This window comes from Perca fluviatilis, chromosome 12, assembly GCF_010015445.1.
Source record: "Perca fluviatilis chromosome 12, GENO_Pfluv_1.0, whole genome shotgun sequence".
Lineage (NCBI taxonomy): Eukaryota > Metazoa > Chordata > Actinopteri > Perciformes > Percidae > Perca > Perca fluviatilis.
The window spans coordinates 21,244,934-21,259,112 of record NC_053123.1 but is presented as its reverse complement, the minus strand read 5'-3'; the positions used below and the strand labels follow the sequence as shown (position 1 = coordinate 21,259,112).

The following is a 14,179-nucleotide window of genomic DNA, read 5'->3' as shown; positions in this document are numbered from 1 at the left end:
GCCAAGATGCATGTTGGTGATGCAGAGACTGTATAAGGTGGCTTAAGTATTGCTCAATGCTTGTTAGCAATCAACAAAAACTGTAAATAAGCTGGAACAAAAGAAACTTGGATAATACTGTCTTTATTTTCAATATTACATCATGATTCAGTAATTTGTTTTTTTAACGGATCCCACTCACTTTTTTGTTTTGAACATCTCAAGGTTGATATTTTCTTCACAGGAGTCCAAAGTACTGCATCCTTTTTCATGACTCTACCATGCTAGCTGCAGAAAAAAATCACTTTACCCACCACACAAGTAGACCTAGGCCTACCAATTGTTTGCATTGATTTACTGTATTACATTTATATAATCATACTCTTTTATGTAGTGGTGTATAACACTTCTATGATTATTCTCCATGCTCCTTGTTGTAGCCTATGCACTTTCTGTTGTACTTCTTTATGCAGCTGTGATACGTCTTTAATTTTCCTGTGGGTATACAATTAAGTTGATCTCATCTTATTTGAATGTAGTTGAGTCGAGCTGGAGTATCTAGTTGACTATTTTGTGTAGACTAATATTGCTACTTGGTCATATGTCAAATGATTGAAAAATGTGGAAATCACACATGTATCATTCTTGACCCAGGAAACGGCCACACCGAGGTCCATTTAGTAGCCTACCTGTAGCCTACTAATACATTTCACAATGTAATATGAATACAATAAATAAAATGTTGGACCTAAATGAATGTAAAAAATAGAATGTAAAGCACATTTTCCATTGTCATCAGCCATGGGCGAGATTGTTAGGGTTAGTCCCCCAGAGTTTGTCCCATTTCCTTTGGCGTTGTCCTGTACCAGTCCCAGCGTTGGTGACGTCACCAAAGGAACCGGTGATCAAGCTAACCGAAGACAGCACGGTCTCACCAGAAATTAAGTGATGTTCGTTCAAAATGAAAGTTTATTTTCTCTTCAATAACTGTTGAACGGTACAATGTATATAAATAATAGTAATCAAAAAAACAATAGTGGATAAGTCGCTTAAGTAAAAACGTTAAGCAACTTACTTGTTTAAAGTCATTACAGCATTAGTGCGAGATTCTAAATAAGCTACTGCTTACTTTCTTTATGGAAAACATTAAAAACAAATGTTGTTGGTGAATTTACATTTATCTATATGGAACTTAACTGATTTTGTAAGCTTGTTTTTATATTTTCTGTAATGTTATAGATAGCTTCGGAACCTTTTTTGTATTGTGTTACTTTTTACATAAACACATGATATGCTTAGGCCTACATGATATAATGCAGTATTATAATACTAATCTAATCAGTATAGAAAGTCTTTAAAATTGGCTCCACATTGACGAACTATAACATCAGAATCAGCTTTATTTGCCAAGTATGTGCACACAAGGAATTTGACTTTAACGTGACTTTTAACATTAAATTACAATACAATTCGTTAGTGATAAAAAACTGAATAATATAATATTCTATAATAACAACTGAAACTGAAATGAGCCATTCTGCATAATGAGTACTTTACCTTATGATTAACATTTTTAATTCAGGACTGGTAATTCCGACTCTGCTACCCAAATGCCATAGATATACATGTACTGTATATCTATCCATGCCCAAATGCCGTTTATTTTGAAACTTGTGAGCGGAAGTGAATTGTACATCCGGACTAGCTTGATACGAGTGATTGAGGTGTAGGCACCGAGACAGTCAGCTTGCGACAGAAAAACAAACGAGGATAGGTCGAGCAGTACACAGTCAGCTCATGTTTTAAAAGAAACAAAAAGAAACAGTAAAACCAAAGGATAGGTGGATTTAAACGTTATTTGTGTCGGTTTTACGCGGGCTCAGTTATTTATTGTTTGGTTCTCATTTTGGCGGAGTGTGTCACCGTTTGCCCATTCTCACTGGAGTGAGCACTAAGGTAAGCCTGTAACCGCAAATGAACTGTGTAAGTTGGTGCAGTTTGATCGGCTATACTTTGCCCACTCAAGCGCTGTTTAAACGTCTGTTTTTGTTTTATTTTCACACGAAAATTAAAATCACAAACAGTCGTAAAAGTTGGGACAAAAATGGTAGCTTACTCGACTCACTTTCTAGATTTGACGCTTGGTCTTTGTCCACTCAGATGTTGCTTAACTAGACATTGTGCTGGAAACCGCGGTCTGCCTTGCATTTGTTTTTGTTACGATTAAACAACACACCCTGAATGCCTTAATTGTTCATTTCTTCTACTAAAACAGGTAGTTAAAATGTATCCATTTACCCATTTTGTAGGCTAATATTTATACTGGGTCACTTCTTAAAAGGCCTGTAAGCGCAGGCTACTGCTTTTTAGATATCTCTATTCTCAAAGACGTTTTGTTTGGATTATTTTTCTAAATTTGTATTCTTTATTTACTTATTTTAAAACACAATGAGTCATTTGTTCATCACTAGAGTGCATGGTGTGTGTCAGAGCTTATTGTTTAAAACGCAATAGCTACACAATGAACCACATTTGCCATAACACCATAGATTGGCGACTGTTGCCACATGCCGAGCTTGTCAGTGTTTCTAGTGGCTCTTCATGGTAACTACACCATGTAGCCTTCCTTTTAATCACAATATATGATGGGATGCCTTGTCTTTCTTGCTTGTCTGAAGTAGTTGCTCATTATATCCATACATTGATATACTTTTTTTCTCGAAAAGACGAGGAGAAATGTCTTTTTATCTCACGTATGCGGTGGCAATGTAATGCTTCAGGTTGCTTTAAGGTACAGGCAGCAGTTTTGGGTTGAGGTGCACTTTTATGGCACACTTATTGTGCAGACACACCCTCTGTTAAGGGCACCATGGTAACGCATAGGACAAGGTTCACTCAGCATTGACAGGTATGTGGAAGGCAAGTGCAATAATAGACCGGTAATACAGAAACTTCCTATCTTGCATCACAAGTTAAGAAGTCTTGAGGGTAAACGTGATTCAAATGCTTTGCACATTTCAGTATTTTTTCAAGCCAGACTAAAACTAGAAGGGTTACTACTCACTGGATAAGAGGAAATAAAAAATTCAAGTTCTATTTAATGCTAGTTTATAATATATTGTATATTGAAATATTGTACTTTTACTTGACTACATTTATCTGAAAGCTTAAGTTATGGTTTTACATACAAGTACACATTTGAATGCAAGACTTAAATTTGTAACAGAGTATTTTTACAGAGTGGTATTGCTACTTTTACATAAGTAAAATGTATAAGCACTTCCTACTCTCAGTGCGTTTACATGTAGTTTAAAAAAACGATTATATTCTGGTTAAGGGAATACCACGATTTCTCAAAGCGGTTAAAATCAGAGTTCTTATAGCCCAGTTAACATTATAATAAGCCAACAAGTTGTCCTACGCTGTGACAAGAGTGTGTAAATGAAACATTAAGTTGTTAAATTTTACTGATTTAGTAATCGGTCTTTGTAATTTTGACATGGGTCAACCAGAAGAAAAATTGTTGTGCGTCGGCAGAGCGCCACCTACTGTACCGTAAGTAGAGTTAGATAGGCGTTTTGCTGTCCACCTTGGTAATTGCTCTTCATCTGCTGCCCCTCCTTCTTGTGGGGTCCCCCAAGGTTCCATTTTGGGACACATGCTCTTTTCTCTACATGCTGCCCTTGGGGTCCAAAAAACCTGTAAAAAACAATGATAAGGACACACTTCAGCCTTTTGCTTAACTGCTTGAGAGATTGCAAACTATGGTTGGATCAGAATTTTCTCTGTCTCAATGACAGTAAGACTGAAATTGTTGTGTTTGGTCATGCTGAACATTTTAGTGCCTGTGTAGATGTTCTTGGTTCTTTAGGTTCCCATATTCGTCCTTTTACCAAGAATCTGGGTGTGATTTTTGACAGTGCTTTTAAATTTGACAAACAGATTAGTTCTGTTATTAAAACCAGTTTCTTCCAGCTTAGACTTTTGGCTAAGGTCAAGCCCTACCTGCTACGCAAAGACTTTGAAAGAGTCATACATGCATTTATTACGTCTCAATTAAACTACTGTAACCGTTTATATGTTGGATTGGATCAGTCATCCCTTCGTCGGTTACAGTTAGTCCAGAACACAGCAGCTCGACTTTTAACTGGGACCAAAAAGCGTGACCACATTACACCAGTTTTGGCCACGCTCCACTGGCTTGCTGTCTGTTTCAGGATTGATTTTAAAATTGTATTGGTTTTTTAAAAGATTTTAAATGGTTTGTCGCCTTCTTATTTATTGGAGCTTTTACATGTCCACACACCAGCAGGTCTTCCAATCAGATGCTCCTTGATGTGCCCAGATCCAGGTTAAAAAATAAAGGTAATCGAACCTTTGCAGTGGCTGCTCCAAACCTCTGGAATAGTTTACCTATTCATATAAGAACATCTCGGACCGTTGAAACATTCAAGTCCTTGCTTAAGTTGGCTTTCAATTCAAGTTTAGCTTTGACACCTTGTCCTTTTTTTTCTTTCTACTGTTGGTTATTTTGTATTGTGTATTGTTTGTGTATATTATCATCTTGTTTTTCTTGCACTTTGGTCAACTATGGTTATGCTATATAAATAAAATTGAACCAAACTGAACCCATACCCTGGTTACTGCTGTGGATGTAAACGCACTGACTGCCTTATTTAAGTTATTTGCCAGGAGGTCAAGACTCAGCACATGGCCCTTTTTAAGTCTAATGTAAGTAGTACAAAAGCACTTCTCTTCGCTTGCTGCTGTACGTCAGTAAGTGCGTTTACATGCAGTTTAAAAAAAAATTATATTTGGGTTAAGGCAGTTTCTCAAACGCCATGTAAACACCTTACCCCAGTTAAAATTGGAGTTCTCATAACCTGGTTAACAGACCTAAAGAACTCCTTCATTAACCAGGGTATTCCTGCAGATATACACCTTGATTGGAGTCACATGCTCAGAGGTTTAACTGCCCCTCCCTTCCCCGGAAATAATCTGTCAGCGCTGTGACTGTTGCTATAACAATACAACAAATATTGGGAAAACTGGCATAACCCGGTTATTCACTTAACTTATACCCTGGTTACTGCTGTGCATCTATTTTCATCATGACAGTTTTTAATTGCTCTTCAATGTTTCATGTAAAGCACTTTGAATTTCCTTGTTGCTGAAAGGTGCTGTAGAAATAAAGTTGCTCTGCCTTACAACCTCAGCCTGTCAGTCAGTCCCCAGGGTCAAAAAACACTGTGCCTGCTGCTTGTCTCAGAGGAAGTGTAACATCAACAGCACCGCGACCGCTTTCGGCTCGCCATTAATATATCGCAGCAAACATTGTCTGCATGAAGTTTTAAAAACTGTAACCATACTTGCAACCACTTTATCGGCATCGCCGTGACTCACTGTGACTTCAACAAAACTGCAAAGCCGACGTAGTTTGCTCCGTCCGTACCAATGTGTGGATGCGAGTGTGTGTGTTTGTGTCAGAGCTCTGCTCTCCGTCAATTTTCAGAGAGGACAGATAAGCTTGCGCTTACGCGCTCAGGTACCGACATTTAACACAAATTTACTGGTCACACATGTGCAACTGGATGTAAAATTCAGTCTCAAATTTTGTTCGCAAAATGCGACCATTTGGTCGCAGTCTGGAGCCCTGGCTTTGTAAATGTAATATTTTGTGTTTTTGGACTGTTGGTTGAACAAATTAAGGTATTTTAAAATATTGCCTTGGGCTTTAGGAGCCCATTTGTCACTATTCTCTGACATTTTACAAACCAAATGGTTAGATTGAGAATATAATTGACAGATTAACTAATAATAGTAAGAATCTCTAGTTGCAGCATTTCAAGTTAATGTGTAATCACACAGTTCACGATGCTGTAACCTTCATAGAATGAATTAAAGGCTGCCTGCTCCCCTTTTCCAAATGAGATGGTTTGAAATCAGTTTAAAAAGATGAGGAAAGCCTAGTTTTCTTCTGCTGCTGTGCACCATTAAAAGATTTACATACTTATTTGCAAGTGCTGAGGACTTAATTTGCTAATTATGTGATTTTTCAGTCTGCACCCATTATACTCTCAAGTCATTTGAGTTGAGTAATCAACAATCCAGGTTAATGAAAAATATATTGATATTACTAAAATTCCCTATAGCAATGTGTCTAATTGTAACTACTACATGTAATAATTACCATCATATCCAGGCTGATAAAAAGAACAAACACAGGTGTTAATACTTGACTTTCATTACGTAGGCTGCGCCTTACAGTGCCTTTTTCATTGGTTCGGTTGGTTTGAAGTATTTTACTAGTGACTGATGAACCCATGGCAACAAATTTCAGATAAATAAAATGTATACGTGATATTTCCCAAGTTCATGTGTTGTTATGCACGGCAGCCTTGTCTAATATATTTTATTTGGTCTCAAAATACAGATTTTTAAGGAGGCCACCTCTGAATTGGGACACACATCTGTAACTTATTTTACCTGTTTGACTCACATGTATGAACAGATAAACAAGTTGTTAGCAAAGTATGATCTCTATATATTATCTCTTTCTGTTTTTGGTTTTGGTTGATTTGGTTTTGACTGACATCGTTTGCAGCTGAATTTCTTCTCTTTAATTTGTTGGCTTTCCAAGTCAAACACTTAACACACAAATTAGTCATTTGAGTCACATCTTTACAGATGAGATAATAAGCCAAATCCTCTTTCTTCTTTATGTAATTGCACAGTTATGAGCTGAGACTAATTACTCTGCTTGTCTCTCTCTCCTATATAATGCTTAATAGGCCTAATGTCGTTACACACTGTAAGTGATTAAATGTCAAACAGTGCCTACACAGTGTTTTGTTCATCTATTGTTTTGAGTAGGAGTTGGTGGGAAAAGACAACATTATTAACAAGAAAATATTTTATGAAATGTCATATTTACAGGACTCTACAGAGCCATCTCCTTCACTGAACTCAAGCGAACAGTCATTCGCTCTCTTTCCCCTTTGAGGGTGAGCAACTCTATATCGACATCGTCCGGCCATGTGTGCGGCGCATAGCGCCACCCAAGACTATTGTGATTGGTTTAAAGTAATGCCAATAAACCAGAGCACTTTTTCATCCTATCCTGGAATGTTGTGTGGGCTAGCCAGACTTTCCTCTGCAGCGCTGTGGAGGTAGGTCTGGCAACTCGCAAAGTCATGACAGCCAAATAAACAAGAGCGCGAGTGCAGCTTTTTTTCCTCATGCAGAGTGACAAAAAGTGAAACGAAAGCCTTGATGGCTGTTTTACCAGGAAAACTGCTCACACAGGTCCTGTGAAGTATGACAGCTACAATAGCTTAGAAAATAGCGTTATGGGCACCAAATTTGATAAATGTACGGTTCATCAGACCCCAGAAGAGACAGCAATGAAGCTGACAGTAGTAGTGGTCATAGTGAGTGAAAATGTGATGCCAGATGCACATTGCAAAATGTTTTGTGCGATAGACTACAGACTTTGTACTACATTTAACAATTATTTATTAAACACTAAATATAAAATTTAAATAATATATAATTAATAAATTATATCAAGCTCATCTCATCTGTCACATGGCGAGTAAATGTTTGTACCAAAATTCTGTTTTTCAGTCTTCATTTTGGTGAAGGTACAGCTACTTTCTTCTGTTCCTCTGCTGTCTGCAGGTCGGAGCTTCGCGGGGGGCGGGCCGACACGCAAACACACAAACACTGGTGCACACACCAGTCGTCAGCCACCACGTCACTTCTGTTTACTGATAGCAAAGCCGGTCTACGGAAAGCCGTTCCACTCCCTATCCAGCACCATTGTACCGGATTTTGGTTGCAGTTCCACCAGAGTTCCACTGGGGGTGATCGCGGTCCAGTGCTAAATGAACGGGACTCTATGGAGCTAGACGGCTAAATTTGTCTCTTTCGCCTGATTGTCGTTGAGAAACCTCAGATTTTATTGTAGTTTTTGCAAGTTCAACATGGGTTATAGGTCGAAAGTTGAATGAACGAGTACTTATGTCCTTTTGATTTCTTACAGGGTGACTCGTTGTTGCCCATAACACGCTAGCATTCTGCTAATGAATGCTGATTGGTCAGTGAAGGAGTGATTACGATCGGAGATCCAGCTTGACGGCATCTGAAGCAGAGCCTGAATATCAGAGTGAATATTTCGGTGTGGTCTTTAAAACATTAGCAAACCTCTTTCTAGCACATGTATTAACAGGGAGAGCCTAACCTGTCAGCTGTGTTGTCGATGCCTCGAGAGAACAAAGGAAGCGACTCAGAGCTTGCCGTTAAGCAGTATCTCCGGCCGTATATGTGTATGACGTCATTGACATTTTAAAAGGCTTTTTAGAACAAAAAAGTGACTTTAAAAAAATCTAACACACAGCAGTGTGTATTTTTTTAGCCTCCCCTTTCGAATGCAACATTCAAATTACTAGACAAAAAATTATATCCTGAGAAAAGTTGGTTTTGAGGGGTATAGCTCCATAGAGCCCCTTTCATTCTGCACTGGCCTGTGAGCGCCCCCTATATGGAACTCTGGTGGAACTGCAACCAGTTCAGAAGCCGGAAGTAACGACGGAGTGGAAGTTCTTGATATATTAGAAGTTCTTTGCTGATAGCTAGCGTTTAACTCGGGCTAATTAATTAGCTAGTGGTGATTTTTGGCAGCCAGCCTTCCAAAAGAAAGCACAATGAAATGAAATGTTAAGCCACCATTAACTGTTGACCGACAAGCAGGAAACGGAGTCTCAGTTCACCGTCCGGCAGGCTCTGACACACTTTCCGCACTCCGTGTCCGCGGACAGCTGTAGGCTTGTACCGGTTAATGTTCTGCGCATTGTCGGCCACTTCCTGAAACCGCTTGCGAGACTGACACAGCGGCATGTATGTCCAAGCCTGTCTCCACCGCCTCCACCTGCAGGTTGTCAACTGTGTGGTTTAGAATGAAAGGCAGAAAACAGGACAGAGTAACACTCGTATACTCTTTTTATTTTTATTTTTTATTATTATTATTATTATTATTATTATTATTATTATTTATTTTTTTAACCACATAGTTAAGGCGGCAGGTGTGTCTTGCTTAGGCAGCCGCCTTAACTAAGTGCCGCGGGAAACCCTGGAATGTCACTTTAAAACACTTAATTACAGTATGGTGTTTGAGACTCAATAAAGTTTTTTTTATGTTTTACGTGTATTGTTTGACTACCTCAGGAAATCCTGATCTCTTTAGCAGAGGAAAAGGAATTAATAAGTGCAGGCACAGATGGGCAGTCAGGAGACATAAAGCAATACTCACCAAGAGCATCATGTTGGTAGTGAGATAAAGGTCACCCTATTGTCATTGTAATCATCTGTAATCTGGGGAATGGGTAGCCATTAAACTGACAGTACATTTATGACAATGACCCCCTTTCTATGACCCCATGATCTAGGAAGACAAAAGATGGTTTGTGCTACTATTAAGCAGAAGGCACACAATGGCCTTTAAACAGTATGTCCTTTTTTAAAGAAAATACATGTTTTTGTGTTTTAGATTAGAAGATTTATATATCTTCCTGGTATTGTTAAAAATGTCCTTCACACCATGTTGCTGCAGCGCAATAAGGTATTTAATTGTTATGATTATTAGCAATGTGAGCAACGTGGCTCCAGGGATGGCAATGCTGGTCAGTCTACCAATTCGGTCCAGACTGCCTATTAGGGTGGAGTGCTGTGGTCCCCAGTGGATGAATCCCAATGACGTTAATGATCCTCTGACTTTTCCTCTAACACCAACATGAGGTCGACAGTTTCGTGTTTTGGCTGGATTGCCATGCAATTTGGAACAGATTTTCATGTGAAGGTGAATCCGGATTTTGGCGATTCCCCTTACTTTTCACCATTATTATGTGAAATATCTCAAAATCTACGTGATTGTCTGGCACAAAATTTTGTTCTTTTTTTTGTTAGTGCCATCATAAGGTTATGTGATTTTGAGTGACAAACTCAATGACTATTGTCATGAAATGTGTTTAATACATTCATGTTCCCCTCAGGATGAATTGTAAAGTGATCCCCTGACATTTCATCAACTGAGATTTCATCTAGCACTATCATCAGGCCAAAATATTAATTTTCCCAATACATTGGTTCATGACCAAATACTTGCAAAGCTAATGGCAATCAGCTGTACTTTGTTTATGTTACCATGCTTACATGTTAAAGTAAGGTGGTGACAATGGCAACCATTACCTACATTATGTAAACATTTTCATTGTGAGCCTGCTGATGTAAGCATTTAGCTCAAAGCACCACTGTGTCTAAATACAGAGCTGCTAGTGAGACTCTTAGTCTTGTTTAAATTTGTTTTAAAAACATTATCCAACCATGAGTGGATGCCTCTTTTGTCTGTAGTTCATATCTTAGATGTTCCAAGACTTTTTCTTTTTTTGCTTCGTATCAGTAGTTTAGGGTTTCAGTTGTCTCTCCTGAGTGTTCTCTTTTGTTCCTTCAGTTTGTCCATTCTCTCCTCCCCGTCCTTTATCTCTTTCATCACCTCTGTCCTCCGCCACCCGGCTTGAGTTCCTAATTCATGCCCAACAACTGAACTAACAGGCTGTTGGCTCCAATGTCCTTGTGTCACCACCGGGCACTGAGCCTAATCCTACTGTGGGCCACTGGGGGGGGGGGGAGAGACCGGGAAGGGAAGGAGTGGGAGTGAGGGAGTAAAGCTGGTAGTAGTACAGTGGTACAGTATCTCAGCCTTACACTCTCTTGGTCCACAAACCCACAGCCATGGTGGATTTTATAATCTGTGGATTGTGCATCATGATGTCATAGCCCGGGATAACATGATGATGAAGAAAGCATAAGAATGGGGGAATAACAGGTCGATGATTATGAAAACTGATTCCTGCAGAGAACTATGAATCTCTAATGCTGGTAATGTTTCATTATTAATGTATTGATACTAAAGATGAGATTTGGGGAGCGGGGGACTGTAAACCTCCTGAGGTCTTCATGGAGATTGCTTTGAAGATTGTAATTTCGATTCCTCCTCCTTCAACAAAGAAACGTGACCATAAATTCATAAACAGGCTGCAGAACTGCTCTTTAAATCGTAATCGAGGATCCACAGCTCCCCCACACTTTCCTTCAGTGTGTATGGGGTTTGTATTACATGGCAGAAAATTGGTACTTTGGGCCATGAAGAGAGACAGAGCGAGTATCGAAACCCAACACTTCTTAGCAGGAGAGTTTGAACTTTGGACAAAAATTCAGGACCATAGGTGCCACGACAAAAACACACGCACAAGTAAAAATGTTGAGTTAAAATGATTAACTGAGTGATTGAAGAAAATTAGAAATTAGCTGAAAATGAATCCACAACAATTATGACTATTGATTCATTTTCCAAACAAAAATGGACTGGTTCTAGCTTCTCGAATGCAAAGATTTGCAAGCATTTTGGATTTAACAAATTACGTTCTAAAGGATCAGAGCCAATGCTGCACTCACTGTTTATGGAAAAGGCTTCCCTGGGCTTAAATAAATACTTCTACATCTCTTCACCCAACCACTTCACCTGTGTGGGGCTCCATCTTTTCACAGACCAAAACCGAAATGCTAAACAACATAGCTCCTCCAGTAGTGCTTTTAACTCCAGCTGCCTAAAGTTAGTTTTTAATGAGATGTAACACTAGGCCTTGTTTTCCCGAGCCGCTCTCCTTTATAAACCTTTGTTTAACTTGTGGATTTTGTCTATGCTAAGTTTCAAAAAGACATTCAGACAAAAGGTGCAAAAAATGTGTAAATCTGCTCTACAGTAGAAATACCTCCGTAATGTTAGCTAACTGCAGAAGTCATTGTCAACACTTCCGGTTTCAAAGTGAAGGCCTAGCAATGCCTTCACGTTAAAATGCATTTACGGGGCATTCACACCAAAAAAAAGCGATCCTGCGATTTGCCGCAGGGTGGTGCCGTGGGGGGAGTGTCAATGAAACAGCCAATTTGTGTGACATCCTGTTGTGTTCTTAAACCCCCGAACAAAGCACAAGTAGACTTTATATTTCACAATTACGGTTTTCTGTCAGATCGTTGATAGATTTTGACGTTTCGTTTTTTAACGTTATAGAGTTTTAAAACTTAGCGATAAAGGCAGTGATTTTTCCTGTTGAGTATACCACTGTAAATGATATGAGTGGAAAAGAAAACTGTATATAATGTGGATTGACAAACCTGACCTGTTTGATTAGGTTAGTATCCGTGTTAGATCACTATGGGTGCATCCCTGGAAAATTATTGGCATAACATTTTTTATTAATGGTTGGTTGTATCCCTCAAAAATAATAGTAAGAACAGAATATTATCTTGTTTAGATGGCTTACATTGTCTTATAATGCCAAAACGTCTGTAGCTCATCCATCATTGGAGTTTCTGTGACTCTTGAAAGAGTTAGTCTATTATTTGAGTTTGTTCCATCATGTTGTTTTCAGCGGAGGCTTCGGCAGGCCCTTCATGCTCTAATTGATTTAATTAAGTGGACGTTTTCCCCTTTGGCTGTGCTGATGCACAAACTGCCAGAAATGTAGACAAAGGGAGTTATCTCACCCAGAGCACAAGCTTTGCTTATCTTTATTTCACAGAATGATCCACGTTCTAAGTTCCTCTTAGAGCATCACAGCCCACGTTACATGCATCCCTCTGAGGTTGAGTCTCATTAACAATCTCTCACCATTCCTGTGGACGCTTCCAAGGGCTATGATTCACATTTTTTAAGGGGTTTCACACGCTGCTCACAATTTGTGATAGGCAGATGTTTTTCTTGAATTTCTATGAGGTTGTTACTTCAATCATTTTATATTAATATATGCCCCTGCAAATTGAGAAAGTTCTACTCTTCTCAATCTCAAAAAATCTTATGAAAATGTTTTATTCCTTCTATTTCATAATACTTTGTTCTTTCCTTGTGTTTACTCCCAATTTGGAGTGCTCAATTACCTACGCACTGTTAACTCGAATGTTGGCCTAAGAAGGTTGCACATAGACTAGGGCTGGGACGATTCATCGGCGTAATCGACGTCATTGATTACAAATATTCGTCGATCACATAAAGTGCCTTGACGCGTCGGAATAGAGAAAGATGGCAGCGCTTGTACTCACACATGTGCTGGCCCTGCTATTCTCTAAGGCGCTGACACACCAAGCCAATAATCGGCCGTTGGACAGTCTGGCAAGGTCAGTGACTTGAGTCTGTTCGGTGTGTCCCGTGCCGTCGTCCGTCTGAGGGGCCGCCAGCCTTCATTTTGGCCGATTTGACATGTATAATCGGCGGGGCGGGCACTGCCGGCAGTCGGACTCAAATGACCCATCTGATTGGTAGAGTGCTAACCCGGAAACGGGGAGCAGAATGAGCGTGACTAGAGTCTCTCAAAATCTGACGAAAATCTTTTAAACTGACCTTTGTTGATCTGAAATGAAGACAGATTCAGCAACTGCACAGCCTATTTCTCGCTTAAAATGTTTTCATAAACACGTTTCGGTGAAATATTTTAGTACAATATGAGATCGTATTCTGAACAGTCTTTGAATTTCCGGAGAAACCAGACCCACGTGACGCGTTCGTCCAATCAGCTGCCGGTGTTAATTTTTGGGCGACAATACAGATTAGCTCCGCCTGCTGTTATGGAGACGTATTACGTCTCGTCGCTTCGGTGTGTTCCGAGGCCATTTTTTGACCAACTTGGGGAGACTGATCAGTCCAACTGCCTTTTCTGCCGAGGGTCGCCGTCTGGTCAGTGTGTCTGCAGCTTTAAAGAGATCGACACACACAACAACGCACAAGTATAAACTCCAGGACATTTACGTAGGCTGGAGCCCTGCGTTACAATTTTTTCCTTTCCCCACGCTGATGCAAAAATACATTTGCCAGTGATCATGTTAACTGCATATTACTCCAGTGATGAAATAAATCCATGTCATTCATAGCCATTTTAAGTTCAGTTATACCTTTTTCACGGCAGACATGTTGACATGTCATAGTAGGAAAAGCACAGGTGTATTCAAAACCATTAATGATGGCTGCATTCCACTTAGGAGAGGCCCTGGTATTGTGCATGCTGACTCACTGAAATAGCTCACTGGGACACTTGATGTTTCAGCTGTGCTTTTCAAGTCAAAATGTCTGCTGTGTAAAAGGTCCTATGAA

At 39.5% G+C, this 14,179-nt stretch overlaps 1 protein-coding gene across 1 annotated transcript in view; it reads left to right on the top strand.

Annotated features, from left to right (window-relative positions):
- Positions 1-1,690: 1,690 nt before the first annotated feature.
- The window catches only part of LOC120570262 (cytoplasmic protein NCK2-like), a 45,542-nt gene continuing 33,053 nt past the window's right edge, over positions 1,691-14,179 (top strand). The window contains exon 1 of the mRNA XM_039818511.1: positions 1,691-1,935. The gene's annotated coding sequence lies outside the window, so the exon portion shown is untranslated. The remainder of the gene's footprint in view (positions 1,936-14,179) is intronic.